Source organism: Trachypithecus francoisi, unplaced genomic scaffold, assembly GCF_009764315.1.
Source record: "Trachypithecus francoisi isolate TF-2019V2 unplaced genomic scaffold, Tfra_2.0 Lachesis_group18, whole genome shotgun sequence".
NCBI lineage: Eukaryota > Metazoa > Chordata > Mammalia > Primates > Cercopithecidae > Trachypithecus > Trachypithecus francoisi.
The window spans coordinates 71,449,784-71,462,950 of NW_022681463.1; the positions used below are offsets into that span (position 1 = coordinate 71,449,784).

General features: G+C 44.2%; 1 protein-coding gene and 1 long non-coding RNA gene across 3 annotated transcripts in view; one reads left to right on the top strand and one right to left on the bottom strand.

The window, feature by feature from the left end:
* SIAH3 (siah E3 ubiquitin protein ligase family member 3) overlaps positions 1–13,167 on the top strand; it is a 90,301-nt gene that overhangs the window by 49,256 nt on the left and 27,878 nt on the right. The window lies entirely within an intron of this gene.
* LOC117063288 lies at positions 7,394–12,535 on the bottom strand. The gene is made up of 3 exons (XR_004428851.1): positions 12,402–12,535; positions 9,866–10,087; positions 7,394–7,716 (listed from the first exon to the last, which is right to left on the bottom strand). It is a non-coding gene; the product is annotated as an uncharacterized LOC117063288 (long non-coding RNA).

Consider the following 13,167-nt stretch of genomic DNA (forward strand, 5'->3'; position numbering starts at 1 on the left):
GTGAAACACCTTCTGTCCTTCTTACTCTTATCTTGATTTCAAAGCTCTCTGTGATCTGATTGCACCTTCCTTACTTAGCCTCATTTCTCCTTGTTCTGTCAAGGCCTCCTCAGTCCATGGAAAGCACAGGTCCTCCCTGCATTTGGGGATGTCCTCCTTCTTCCAGGAGTGCTCACCTCTCATCCCTCCACTATCCAGAGTTCCTCTGTTGTTTCTGACCCGTTTCAAGTGTCATCCCCAACACAAACCTTTCCCTGCAACTCAAACCATTTGGTACAGAGGGAAAACGTACCCTGCATCACTCCATGCACACGTATATTGCAAAAGCATATGGCTTCACAGATGTCAGGCACTGGCGAGCCCCCGGAGGCCAAAATAGCAACGTCTATAGCCATGCGCCCCCCATCACTTCACACAGTGTCCAGTATATTCTAGTTGCTTCACAGACATATGCTGATGGATAAGGATCCTGGTAGAACATGACCCTGAGCCTAAAATCAAAGGTGGACACAGGCAGAGTCTACCCTTCTCATGGGATCATTGTGGAAGTGAGGTTTCATCCCTGTCTCTCTTGTGAACATGGCGCTAGGAGAGGTCGCCCACAAAGACGATGTTCTATCTCATTACCAATTCAGTTCCCATGGAAGCCCTTGCCAGGGCCCTTAATTTCTTGTGTTAAAACAACAAACGAGGTGGCCCAAGCACAATCTCTAATAGGTAGCATGGGTCAACAATTATTCATTTGTACTAGTGCTTTTCGCATGACGGGCTGGGATGAAAATTTGTCCTCTTCCTAGCAAGAGCTATAAATTAGTTTTATGCCACTGTTAAACCCAGAGGCAAAAAAGGAAGGGATTGAAAGTGGGGGAGGGTCAGCAAATAAGGCCTGGCTGCTTCCAACAACAAAGCAAGCTGCTTTTTGGGCCATGCCAACAAGGAAGGTTGGGGGCAGGCAGCAGAGGTCAAGAGATTGAGCCCAAAAGAAATTGATGTAGTGACTCTGAGAAAAGACAGCAAATTCTCTGAGGCTCTGAACTACATTTTATTATTTTTTTTCATCTGCAATATCTGGCAGGTTTGCTGAATCAATGAACAAATAAATAATTGGATGCATGAAGCAATTGTGTCTCTCTTAGCTAGGTTTGAATAAAACCAATTATGCTACATTCATATGAGTTCTCCAAGGCCAATGGAGCCACTAAAAATAATGGTGTTCAGCTACATCTCTTGATGCGTATAGTTCCACAAGATATCAAGTAGAAAAAAAAAACAGTTTACAAGACTACAAGTACAATATTTAGGCATTTATGTCGAAAATAGCATTGAAAAAAGAACATGCCAAAATGTTAACAATGTTACTATCAGGATGGTACTATTCTGAGAGTTTCTATTCTCTTCTTTATACTGTGCAGAATATTCTAAATATTTTGTGAGAATACATGATCGCCTAATCAGAAAAAATTAAGTTTAAAAACAATATGTCATCAACCCATAGTTATCTGTGCTAGAAAGAGAAAAAGAGAACAGTGATGTGGATCATCTAGAAGATGGAAAAAATCACCCATGCTTGACTTTGGAATATGTTACATACATTTTCCCCCTAGAAGATTTATCTTCCTAATTATGCTTTGCTCTTTACTTAATATTAGGATTAGTTCTAACTCCCTGAGCTCCCCTGCCAACTAAATGAGCTGAGCTGGTTGGCAGGGAAAAGTCAGCTTGGAATGAAATGAAATATGAGCTGCAGATAATCCACATGGGGATAATTGAGTGCTGGCTGCTTGCGGGGAGAGGAGCGGGAAGCCTGGGGCACAGCGCCCACACTCTGCAGCCAGAATCTGGAGAATCAAAGCCCACCTCCCCTACCACGGACCCCCAGGCCTTGGGAAACACCTTCCTCCATCCTGCACTCCAGTGTCCCTGGGTATAAACTGCTGGTGATAATGATGCCCACCTCCTGGAGGTCACGTGAGGATTAAGTGAGATGAGGCACGTGATGTGCTTAGAACAGACACTCAGCAGGTGTCTGTCAGAATCATTCCATATTTCAAGCATGCTCTTCCATGATTTGCATCCATATGATACTTTCTTCCAAATGGATCTCGCCATTTAAAACACATTTTAACGCATTCCTCCTATTATCCAGGAGGGAGGTAGATATCATCGTTCTTATTCTATCAACATGGAAATTAAGGTCTGAAAAAAGTGAAAGGAACTATCCTTGGTCGTGTAAGGAGTGGAAGACCTGGACCCATATCTCCATTCATCATGCACCTTCGTGCCATGTGCCCCTGCCCCAACCCCATCCGTCTCTTTATGCCTCAATTCCCTATCTTAGTCAATGCAGGGAAATTGAAGTTTCATCCTGAGGCCTGTCTATAAAGACTTGTGAAGATTACCCAGGGAATTACTGTTAAGTGCTTGGCCAGGATCTAGTGCTGTGGAAACTCAGAGTTCTGGCAGTGGGGAGGAACAGAAGAGGCCCTGGTTCATTCTGACTACTTGTCGTGAGGCTGTAGATCTAGTAGACTAGAGACTAGTAGATCTGGGATGGAGGACTTGTCATTTCTGTGTTTACAGAGGAAGGCTTTTGTGCCATCACCAATTTGTCTTCCAGAAGAATTAGTCACCAATATTAGAATCATGGAAGAAGATAGGACAATTTGCACTTGGACCAGTTAAAAGATAAACTTTGGTACATCATAATTTTTCAAAATGTATTTGTGCACACAGCAATTCCTGAATCAGAAAGCTCCAAACCAGAAGTGGTTCAGGGCTTTGCTGGAGGTGACTGCAGGGAGAGCTTCTATAGGGCGAGTGCCGAAGTGAGCAAAGCCATGATTAGACTGGTTACAGTTAGAGCATTGCCTCATCTGGACAGTTCCAGTGGGAAGGTCAAGACAATTTAACTAAATACCAGTTGGCTCCATGTGATTGGTAGTCTAAATTACCTCACATTTGATTACATTAAAGGACCCCTCCAAGATAGTGGACAGGATACCATCCCGAACGTTCCCCTACAAAGCCTGTCCTGACTCCCGGAAGCAATTCCTCCCCCTACTAGAAAAGGAAGCTCTCTGAGGATAGGGACGCAACAAATCACACAACGAATACAAATTCATCACTCACTATGTGCTCTGTTCACTATTTTATACCCATCATCTCCCATTGCACATAGTGAGTGATGAATTTGTATTTGTTGTGTGATTGATTGAATGAATGCATTTACTGTGTAACAGCAGAATGGGATGGAACTCAATGGGCCCTGCTGAAAAGCGTGATATTTATTTGTTTATGTATTACTATTTAAAACTAAAAAGAGGAAGCTGCTTCTAAATTCTGAACATGAAAACTCAATTAAACTAAATAGTAGGGAATTACGAGTAGCCATAAAAGTGGAGAATTTATTAATTAAAGTGAAGCTCTCTCTTAACAAATGAATTTAAATACTGTTAAAAGAAAGAAGATAAACTTCCCATTTTCTGCTTAAGAATTTCCTCACAGCTCTGCTTCCCCTCCGCCCCCAGTGAAGTCCTGTGTTGCCAAGCTGTCTGCAAGGGGACACTGCATGACTAACAAATCAAGGCGTTCCCTCCCCGGAATAGGGCAGCCCTATTACCACCATCATGAAAGTAACTGTGGACCCTGCAGGGACTTGTTGTTAAGGAATCAGTGTTAGAAAGAGATGTCTGAGGTTATTAAGAATATGCTATTGGATTCCTAAAGGGATGTTAGGGCTTTTGTGAAGGAAGAAGGTTGCCCGGCATAATGGCAGTGGGCAAGGACGAGTGGGTCTAGCTGCTTGCCCTTCACAGTGTGGTCTGTGACCCAGCAGCTCTGACATCCTTGAGAGCTGGTTAGAAATGCAGAATCTCAACCCCATGCCAGACCTGCTGCATCAGAGTGTGCATTTTAACAGGATGTCCAGGTGATTTGCGTGCACCCTGCACAGCATTTGAGAATTGTTGGTCTAACCCTCTCTGCAGACTCATGAATGGAGAGTTTCGCGGCCTGTGTAGCTGCAAGGGAAGTTATGAGAGATTTCTCCAAGTGCAGGACAGAAAATCAAGTGCTTTGGATCCGCTGAAGCTGTGCATGTACCTTCCCTTCTACAACATCCCCTTAGAGGATGGGGAAATGCAGACAGAGAGGAAGAAAGTCTAGCCTTCAGGGTGATCCTAGAGGTCACCCAAGCTGCAGGCATTATGCAGGCTGGAGCAAACCTGGTCTGGGAGAAGGCTGAGCTAGAGCCTGGGGACTTAATCTCCTTCCCCTTCGGCTAATTGGAGAGCATGGCACTCTTGTAGCAACTGAATACCTCCAATGGGGGAAATATGAACAAAATAGAACCAACGTTGAAATGTAGTCATGGTGAATTGTGTTAAAAAAAAAAAAAAAAAAAACCCTACATGGAGACTATTAGAATTGCCTTGAAGTAGATTAGGCTAATTATCTTAGCAGACACTAATAAACTTGTTCCTTAGAGATACTCAGTGACTATAATGACCCAAAGATGAATATTGGATGAACGAATTATTAGGGACTGGCCAGCCTGCCAGCCTCCCAAGCCCTGGGGGCAGGAATTCTCCCTTCTGCCTTCCCATCCCTGCCCCCCAAGCCTAAGATTTTTATTAAATATGTACTCAGCTACTGGCAAAGATTGAGAGTCAATAAAACACCTGCCCCCACCTCGCTTAAGGGAATTTACTTGGAGCTGTCAGCAGCTTTTTGTGGCTGCTCTGTCCCTCAGTTTGGGGTGAGGAGAGCCATATTGCAGAGAGGAGGAGCCATTCATTCAGCGAGGCACTTACACCAAGTCAGCGTGCACCTCCTGTGACACTACAACCAGGCCATGGCACTCGTGTCGGTCCATAGCCCCCGAGTCTAATCTCAGAGAGGAGCTTTCTGCCTCTGGGACCAAAGGGCAAGGCCTGTGCCACTCCAGGCATGGCACGAACACCTTCAGCACCTTATCTTCTGGTTTCCAGGTCCTGCGTCTCCCTGGGAGTGTCAGCCATGACCCTGCCTTTCTAAGCTAGGGAGCTCATGCTCCCTGGGCCCGTCCCTGATCTGACTCTCATCCCCATCCTCCAATCCCCCTAGCTACTGGTATCACAGGCAACCTGATGCAACCAGACCTACAGACAGGCCAAATGAACAAGTGAAATAATGAAAGAAAAGACCCCCTAGGGTTCTTGAGCCCCATGAAATATGTCCATTTAACACTGACCTGAAGACAACGGCTACATACATCCGTTCTCTGTCTCTCTTCCTTCATTCTATTTTGTTTTTCGATGTATAGCATGCAGTGAAGTACACAGATCTTAAGTGTATTCCTCGATGGATTTTTACACACATATATAAATATATATATATATATATATATACATACATATCCACAGAGCCACCACCCACCCAGACCACAAGTTATAATATATGCAGCCCTCAGGGGCTCCCTCAGGTCCCACCAAGTCAATATGTCCACGCACAAAGATAACCAGTGTTCAAGCTCTGTCACTATAGATCAGTTTTACATTTTTGAACTTCAAACAAAATTCTTAAACATGTACTCTTCTGTGTCTAGCTTTTTAAAAATTTCAACATGTTTTTGAGATCCATGTTGTTGGGTATAGCAGTAGCTCATTCTTTTTTATAGTAGCATGATATTCCATTGTGTAGATATATCACAATTTACCCATTAGAAGAACATGTAGGTGATTGTTAGATTTTGGTTATTATGAATTAGTGCTGCTGTAAACATTCGTGTGCATGTTTTCTGATCACATAATGCTCATATCTGTCAGGTATTGATTACAACTGTGAAGGGGCTCAGATCTTACCCCCCAACTTGCAAGCTCACAAGGTGACCTGCCACAGTTTCATGGATGCTGGTAGAAGACATGAGACTCCTGCGTCAGAGATGAAGGGGTGCAAAGTGTCAGCTTGTGCCAAGCAGCTAGCTCTGACAGGCTAGGAACTCAAGGCGCAAATGTACAAGCAGTATGCTCTTTATGTGACCATGCCAAGCTGTCAGGGGAGTTTATCTTAATAAGCAGGCCCCAGTCTATAGAGGCATTTGTTATCTCAACCTCTGTTGCCTGCTGAGTGCTGGGAAACTCTCATACTAGTATCACCTACTTGGTGTCACACGTTAGCAGGTCTGTGACTGGAGGCATCCCACATGGTGTCATGAGGAATGTGGGTGACTGAGATGCTGTTCACATAAACATCATCTTTAAATGCTTGTGGCAACAAGGGTCTCTGGGTTTCTTTGTGTATCTCTGGGAGTGAGCTCCTTGGATCATGGGGCTCACATCTTCTGTACCCACTCTGGGAATGCCATAGTGTTTTCAACGGGAAAATTACGTCTGGGTCTCTCCATGAAAGGCTTATTGGTTTGAGTCATGTTTAGAATAAATAAATTAGCTATATTCAAAAGGAAGATTTTTTAAGATGAGCTCTCATTCTAAACAACTACTGGTTATCTATGGAAAGATCAAAATAACACTTTTTTAAAAAGGAGAGACACAGTGAAATATAATGACTAATCTTAGAAACTTGCTTAGCAAGATTTTAAAAAAAACAAACAAAAAAAACATGGTCCTGGTGAGAATTGCTAGAAGGCCTTAAGGGAGACATGGAAGGACATTAGTGTTTTTATGATTTAATCTTATTCATACATGATCCTAGAAATTATGGAGAGTACATTTCCTTAGCTTACACCTCAATCAGCTAGATGTGTATATTAGTTCATTCTCTTGCTGCTAATAAAGACACACCTGACACTGGGTAATTTATAAAGAAAAAGAGGTTTAATGGACTCAGTTTCACATGACTGGGGAGGCCTCACAATCAAGGCAGAAGGTGAAGGAGGAGCAAAGGCATGTCTTACATGGTGGCAGGCAAGAGAGGGTGTGGAGGGGAACTGCCCTTTATAAAACCATCAGATCTCATGAGACTTATTCGCTATCACAAGAATAGCATGGTAAAAACCCATTCCCATGATTCAATTACCTCCCACCAGGTCCCTCTCACAACATGTGGGGATTATGGGAGCTACAATTCAAGATGAGATTTGGCAGCAGGGGTGTGGTGGGGACACAGCCAAACCACATCACTGTGCAATAATGATGACAATGACAATGATAATAACACCTACTGCTTATGCCTCCTGCTCTGGACTAAGCAGTATACAATGTCCTTTGTATCTCTGGTATTAGCACATGGGTATAGTTGATAATCATCCTGGGAAGGACCTATAGGCTACATCCATTTGTGTGTAGACTCAGTGTTTCCTGATAGCAAGGCCATTCCCAGTCTACAGTGCCTGTAGTCCCAACTACTCGGGAGGCTAAGGCAGGAGAATCACTTGAACCCAGGAGGCGGAGGATGCAGTGAGCCGAGGTCACACCACTGCACTCCAGCCTGGGCGACAGAGTAGACTGTATCTCAGAAAAAAAAGTGTCAGGAGGGCCACACAGCTTCCGAAGGTGCTAGGGAAGAATTCCTCCTTGCTTCTTCCAGTTCCAGTGGGTCCAGGTGTTCCTTGGCTTGCAGCCACATCACTCCAATCTCTACCTCCGTCTTCACATGGCCTTCTCCTCTTCGTCTGTGTCTTCTCCTCTTCTGTCTTTTCTAAGAACACTGTCCTTGGATTTAGGGCCCAGCTGAACAATTCAGAATGATCTCATCTCAAGGTCTTTAACTTAGTTACATCTACAAAGACAATTTTTGCAAATAAGGTCACATTCACAGGTTCTGGGGATTAGGATGTGAACACATCTTTTAAGGGCAGTCTTCTAACCTGTCATAACTAGTTAGAAGGCTATTGTGTAGCCCAGAGAAGCAATGAGGGTGAGTGCTGTCAGATGGTGAGAAGTGATTGAATTGTGTTAGGGTAACAGGTCAACGGGGAGGAGTCATTTATTCATGCTCTCCCCACATACTTACTGGGTACCTACCATGTTCCAATCACTGTGCTGATACTTCAGATACAGTGGGGAAGAAATACAGTACTCCCACCTGGAGCCCCTGTTGTGGTCCAGCAGGAAGACTAGATGTTGAACAAGTTTGTTGCATGTTTTAAGGGAGCATGCAACATACAGACCTGTCCTAGTCAGAATAAGGAACCCCTGAAGGATGAACACAACTTAATCTGGGGATAGGGAACACAGGGCAGAGAGTTCTGGCAGAGAGAGCTGAAACTGTGGAGTTCCTGGTCATGACATTTTTGAAGAACTCAGAGAAACAAGGATGGCATGTGGCCTGGAGGCATCAGATTGTTTCGGGCCACCCAGGACACACCTCTGCCCACTTGTAACCTGCTAACACATCTGCTTCTGCAGTTTGCATTTGCATGTGTAACCATTTGCAGCAACCTGCCTCCTCTCAAAGGTTACAGCACTGACTCCAGCCACAACAGTGTGAGCAACACTCTTGCCCACAATCTGAGGTTATCCAGATTGGCAGGACAAACTCTGGACATGGTGTCCAGTCACCACTGTGGTTCTAAAGTCATCCTAAAGAAAGGCTCATAGTTAATGTGGCTTTGGGTAATAAAAAGGTTAACCTTTAAACTGCTCATGCAGACCCCAGATTTCACTTGCCAATTACGGATATGAAAGTCTAACTACACAAAAAGTTGCCTTGACGAAAAAGTCTTTCATCTACAAGATTGATTAGATTCATTAGCATACTCAAAACCCCACAGATGAAAAGCAGAGCCAAAGAATAGAGACAGGGCAACATTCCTCTATGTGGTTTGACTGCAAGCCTGCCCCCAAGATTTGCAAGACAGCAGGCAAAAGTACACATGGTGGTCCACTTACTGTCTATATAAATACTCAAAAAGAAAAAAACAAGATATGAGACTCTCAAAATACATTCTGTCCTCCTACCGTAATAATTATACCTTCATGGCCAGGCATAGTGGCTCATGTCTATAATCATAGTGCTTTGGGAGGCCGAGGCAGGAGGATCACTTGAGGCCAGTAGTTCGAGACCAGCCCGGCCAACATGGTGAAATCCCGTCTCTACCAAAAACACAAAACTTAGCCGGGCATGGTGGCACCTGTCTGTAACCCCAGCTACTTGGGAGGCTGAGGCAGAAGAATTGCATGAACCCAGGAGGCAAAGGTTGCAAGGAGCCAAGATTATGCTATTGCACTCCAGCCTGGGGGACAAGAGCGAAACTCCATCTCAAAAAAAAAAAAAAATTTACATCTTCATAATGAGTCGCATGGCGGCAGCTCCCAGGTAGCAACCTGTCTCACTTTCTTCCTAACCCGGCTTCATCCTGGGTTTTGATGAGTCTCTTACAAAGGCAAGCAAACACCTCAGCCCACACATTCAAGCTCTGCTTATACTCCCACCCCCGAAATCGTCACCCATTGGCCATCTCTCTCACATCTAATGGTCTGCCTTCCAGAAGATGGATCCCAGAAAGAGCACGGGCTGCAGGAAGACACTGGGTAGGGAATTCCAGCATCCCACTTATGCGGAGTGTGGTCTAGAGGGTGGGCTCTGGGGTTCTGTGTGGGTACAACCCATTAGCTCCTCATCTCATGGGTAGGGACAGCTGGAGGAGCTACGGTAATCTTTGGTTGGGTTAAAGTTACCTCCTGGTGATTATTAACAGAAAATGGATAAGGAAGTGAGAAGGCAGCCAGCTTTTTTAGCTCAGGGGTCCTGCCGAGGTGCAGGAAGGGAACATGGGCCTAGAGCAATCTGGAAGGTGGCCAGATTGATTTGCTGAGTTAACCCAGCAAACTGTCCTTCCTAAATTGGGAGAAGCAATTCATTACTGAAAAAGAGAATGCCTGAAGCATCAAGTAATCTCAGTAAAAAGTAAAAGCAAAGCAAGTACCTCTCTGGCAGGAGAAATTTCTTCTTCAAAGTTTTTATCATACTTCTCACACTGGCAGCTGGGCACGTGTCAGTACCCTCCTCTTGGTCAGGGTCAAATGCAGCTTCTGTGTCCCATCACTGTCGGATTCTGGGTGAGGAGCTGCCAGGTCACCTTTCTGAGGAGCTCACAGTCATGGACACTTGGCCACACGGACACACACACACCGTATTTCTATAGCACCTGAAATGGAAGGGTAGGGGACAGAGCCTCTGACTGAAGACAAAACAGCCTTTCCACTGATATGGTCCAAAACAGGGATCTGTTTATGAATCATTCATTCATTCATTCAAGCAGCATGTATTAAAAGTAATGGCAAAGACCGCAATTACTTTTGCACTAACCTAACATTTATTGAGAATCTACTACGTATCAGAAAATGCAAGTCCATCACTGCACTAAACACTGGGCAGACTTAATACAACCTCTGCCCTCAGTGACTTCCAACCTAGTTGAGGAGAAAAGGGTACCAATTAGTGATTTTTTTTTGTTTTTCTTTTTTTTTTTTTTGAGACAGGGTCTCACTCCATGCTCAGGCTGGAGTGCAGTGGCATGATCTCAGCTCACTGCAGCCTCAACCTTCTGGGCTAACCTGATCCTCCCACCTCAGTCTCTGAGTAGCTGGGACCACAGCTGCCTGGCTAATTTTTGTATTTTTTGTAGAGATGAGGTCATGTTGCTCAGACTGATCTCAAATTCCTGGGCTCAAGTGATCCGCCCATCTCAGCCTCCCAAAGTGCTGGGACTACAGACATGAGCCTCTGCGCCTGGCCACAACTAGTGATTTTTCAATGCAAGTTGAAATAAGTAGTGAGTTGTATGGACAGATCTTAACTGCTGCTTAACTACTTCACAAGTCAGGTAGGGAGACAGCATTCCTGTCTTATGGCACCTGATTGTCTCAGACAATGCCAGGTGGGACAGTGGCTGGCACACCTGAATGATATAAAGGACAGAACCAGTGTGATCTTCATATTGGAAGCTGTTACTAATGCATTGATCTGTGCTATGAATATGTGGCAAGCATACATTGCATGTCGGGCACTGTACTAGCAGTAAGGACACACGAACAATTAGTCCCTGTCCTGAAGGCACTCAGCAAGCAGGAAAATATTCATGGATAAATCAGCTAATGCTTGTCAGCCAAGGTTAAGGATCTGGAAACTAAAGGGCCCTGGGATCTCAGAGATGTATTTTTTTTTTTTTCAGTGTCATCCACTTATTCCTTCCTATGTGACTGGCAAATGTGTTTATAAGAAGACCAGCTTGGTCAGGAGGTTTTTGAGATCATAGGACCGGTGTCTATGAAGACATCTGTATGGACCCTTTTCATCTGCATGGACCCATAGGTCTTGGTTTTAAATAATTTTGTTCACAAAGTTGTCATCTTTTCAAAGCCACAGCCTATTAGCCTCTTTTCTAGCTAAACAGTGGCATAGATAGGTCAAGACTCAAGGCTTCTGAGTGTGTTAAGCAATGTCTCCACACTCAAGTTACATAATTTTGATCACCAGTAAAGAAAATTTGTGTGCAGTGGTATTCCAGAGGCAAGATTCCGATACAGTTAAGAAGTGGCATCAGAGCACCAGAAGTCCTGACTTAGCAGCTGGACACAGGATATTTAGGGAACCAGCTTTCAAGACCCATTCATAAAGTGAGAAATCTCTCTGCACTATTTTAACTAATCTTTACAACTCGAAAACCACTAATTTCCTCAAATAGAGCCCATTTCTAGCATCTATTATGCTGATTAACAAACTACTAATTTCACCAACTAAAACATCTGTGGAAGTGTTAACTAGCAGCATCTGATGGGAATCGGAATAGGGATACTAATTGAGGCCATTGTAGTCATTATCTCAGATATGGACTTTTCCAATACAATGTTAGGTGATTACCTTGATGTTTGAATTCCCAATTCAGGATTGACAGGCCCTAGGGTATAGCTTAAAAATGCATACGTTTAGGCCGGGTGTGGTGGCTTATGCCTGTAATCCCAACACTTTGTGAAGCCGAGGCAGGCAGATCACTTGAAGTCAAGACTTCGAGACCAGCCTGGCCAACACGGTGAAACCCCTTCTCTACTAAAAATACAAAAATTAGCCAGGTATGGTGGCAGGCGCCTGTAATCCCAGCTACTCAGGAAACTGAGGCAGGAGAATCACTTGAACCTAGGAGGTGGAGGTTACAGTGAGCCGAGATCACGTCGCTGCATTCCAACCTGGGTGACAGAGTAAGACTCTGTCTCAAAATATAGATAGATAGATGATTGATAGATAGATAGATTTGTATCACATTCTCTATACTAAAGTATTTTAAAGGAAATTGCAGAGATGCTCATACTGTCCACATGAAGATCTCCTCCATCTACATAGCAAGAGCTAAATCTGGTATGGAGGAGAAGGAGTATAAGATACATTTTCTAACTAAGATGTTCCTGTCCCATGTGATAAAAGTCTTGCTGTTGTTTTCACTCTTGGCTTAACTTATTTCTTACCTGTTTGGAAGCATCTAGAGTCCTCCTGAGTTTTGTGTGCAGGGCACAGTCCTGGAGCAGTCAGTTCTTCTCCCTTCCTAGCAGACCTGACTCCCAACTTGGCTCAGACGTGGACTTTACCTCAGTACCCTGATGCCTGCCCAGAAGCGTTACCCTACCCTCCACCCCAACCTGCTCATTCTCCCTTTGTGTGAAATGCATCGATAGCATTGCTGCCTTCCCTACTTCACCCAGGACTAAAAACTTCAGTTAATTAATATTCACAAATAAGGGCATGAGCAAACTCGAAGCAAGTGCCTGCTATGTAGAATTGGGGGCAAAAGTCTCTTTCAGTTAAAATGCATGGCAATGTTCCTGGAAGCAAGTGGAAAGGAAAAGCAATCCTTTAAGTGAGTTTGCTGACCCCAGGGAGCAGAGGCCAGAGAAGGGGTCATGGGGTATTTCCAGAGGCAGTTTTCGCCTTCAGAAGCCAGGATTTGGAGGGCCATTACCAACCATGGGAGTGTGGCTGATCAAATTAAGGAATGTGTTTTTAAATTCAATTACACCCTCAGTGGAAATGGCCTCACTAATGCATAGAGAAAGTATTATCCCCAGCCTATAAAGCCTAACATTGCTAAACCCAATTTTGCGCATTATTCTAAAGGTTAATTCAAGATCTCTCTTCCAAATGGGAAGTTAAACACAGCCAATGGAAGAGAGGCATCCACTGACTGACTGAGGGGTTTATCAGTCTGTAAGAGTTCATTAGTTTTAATTAGTGTAA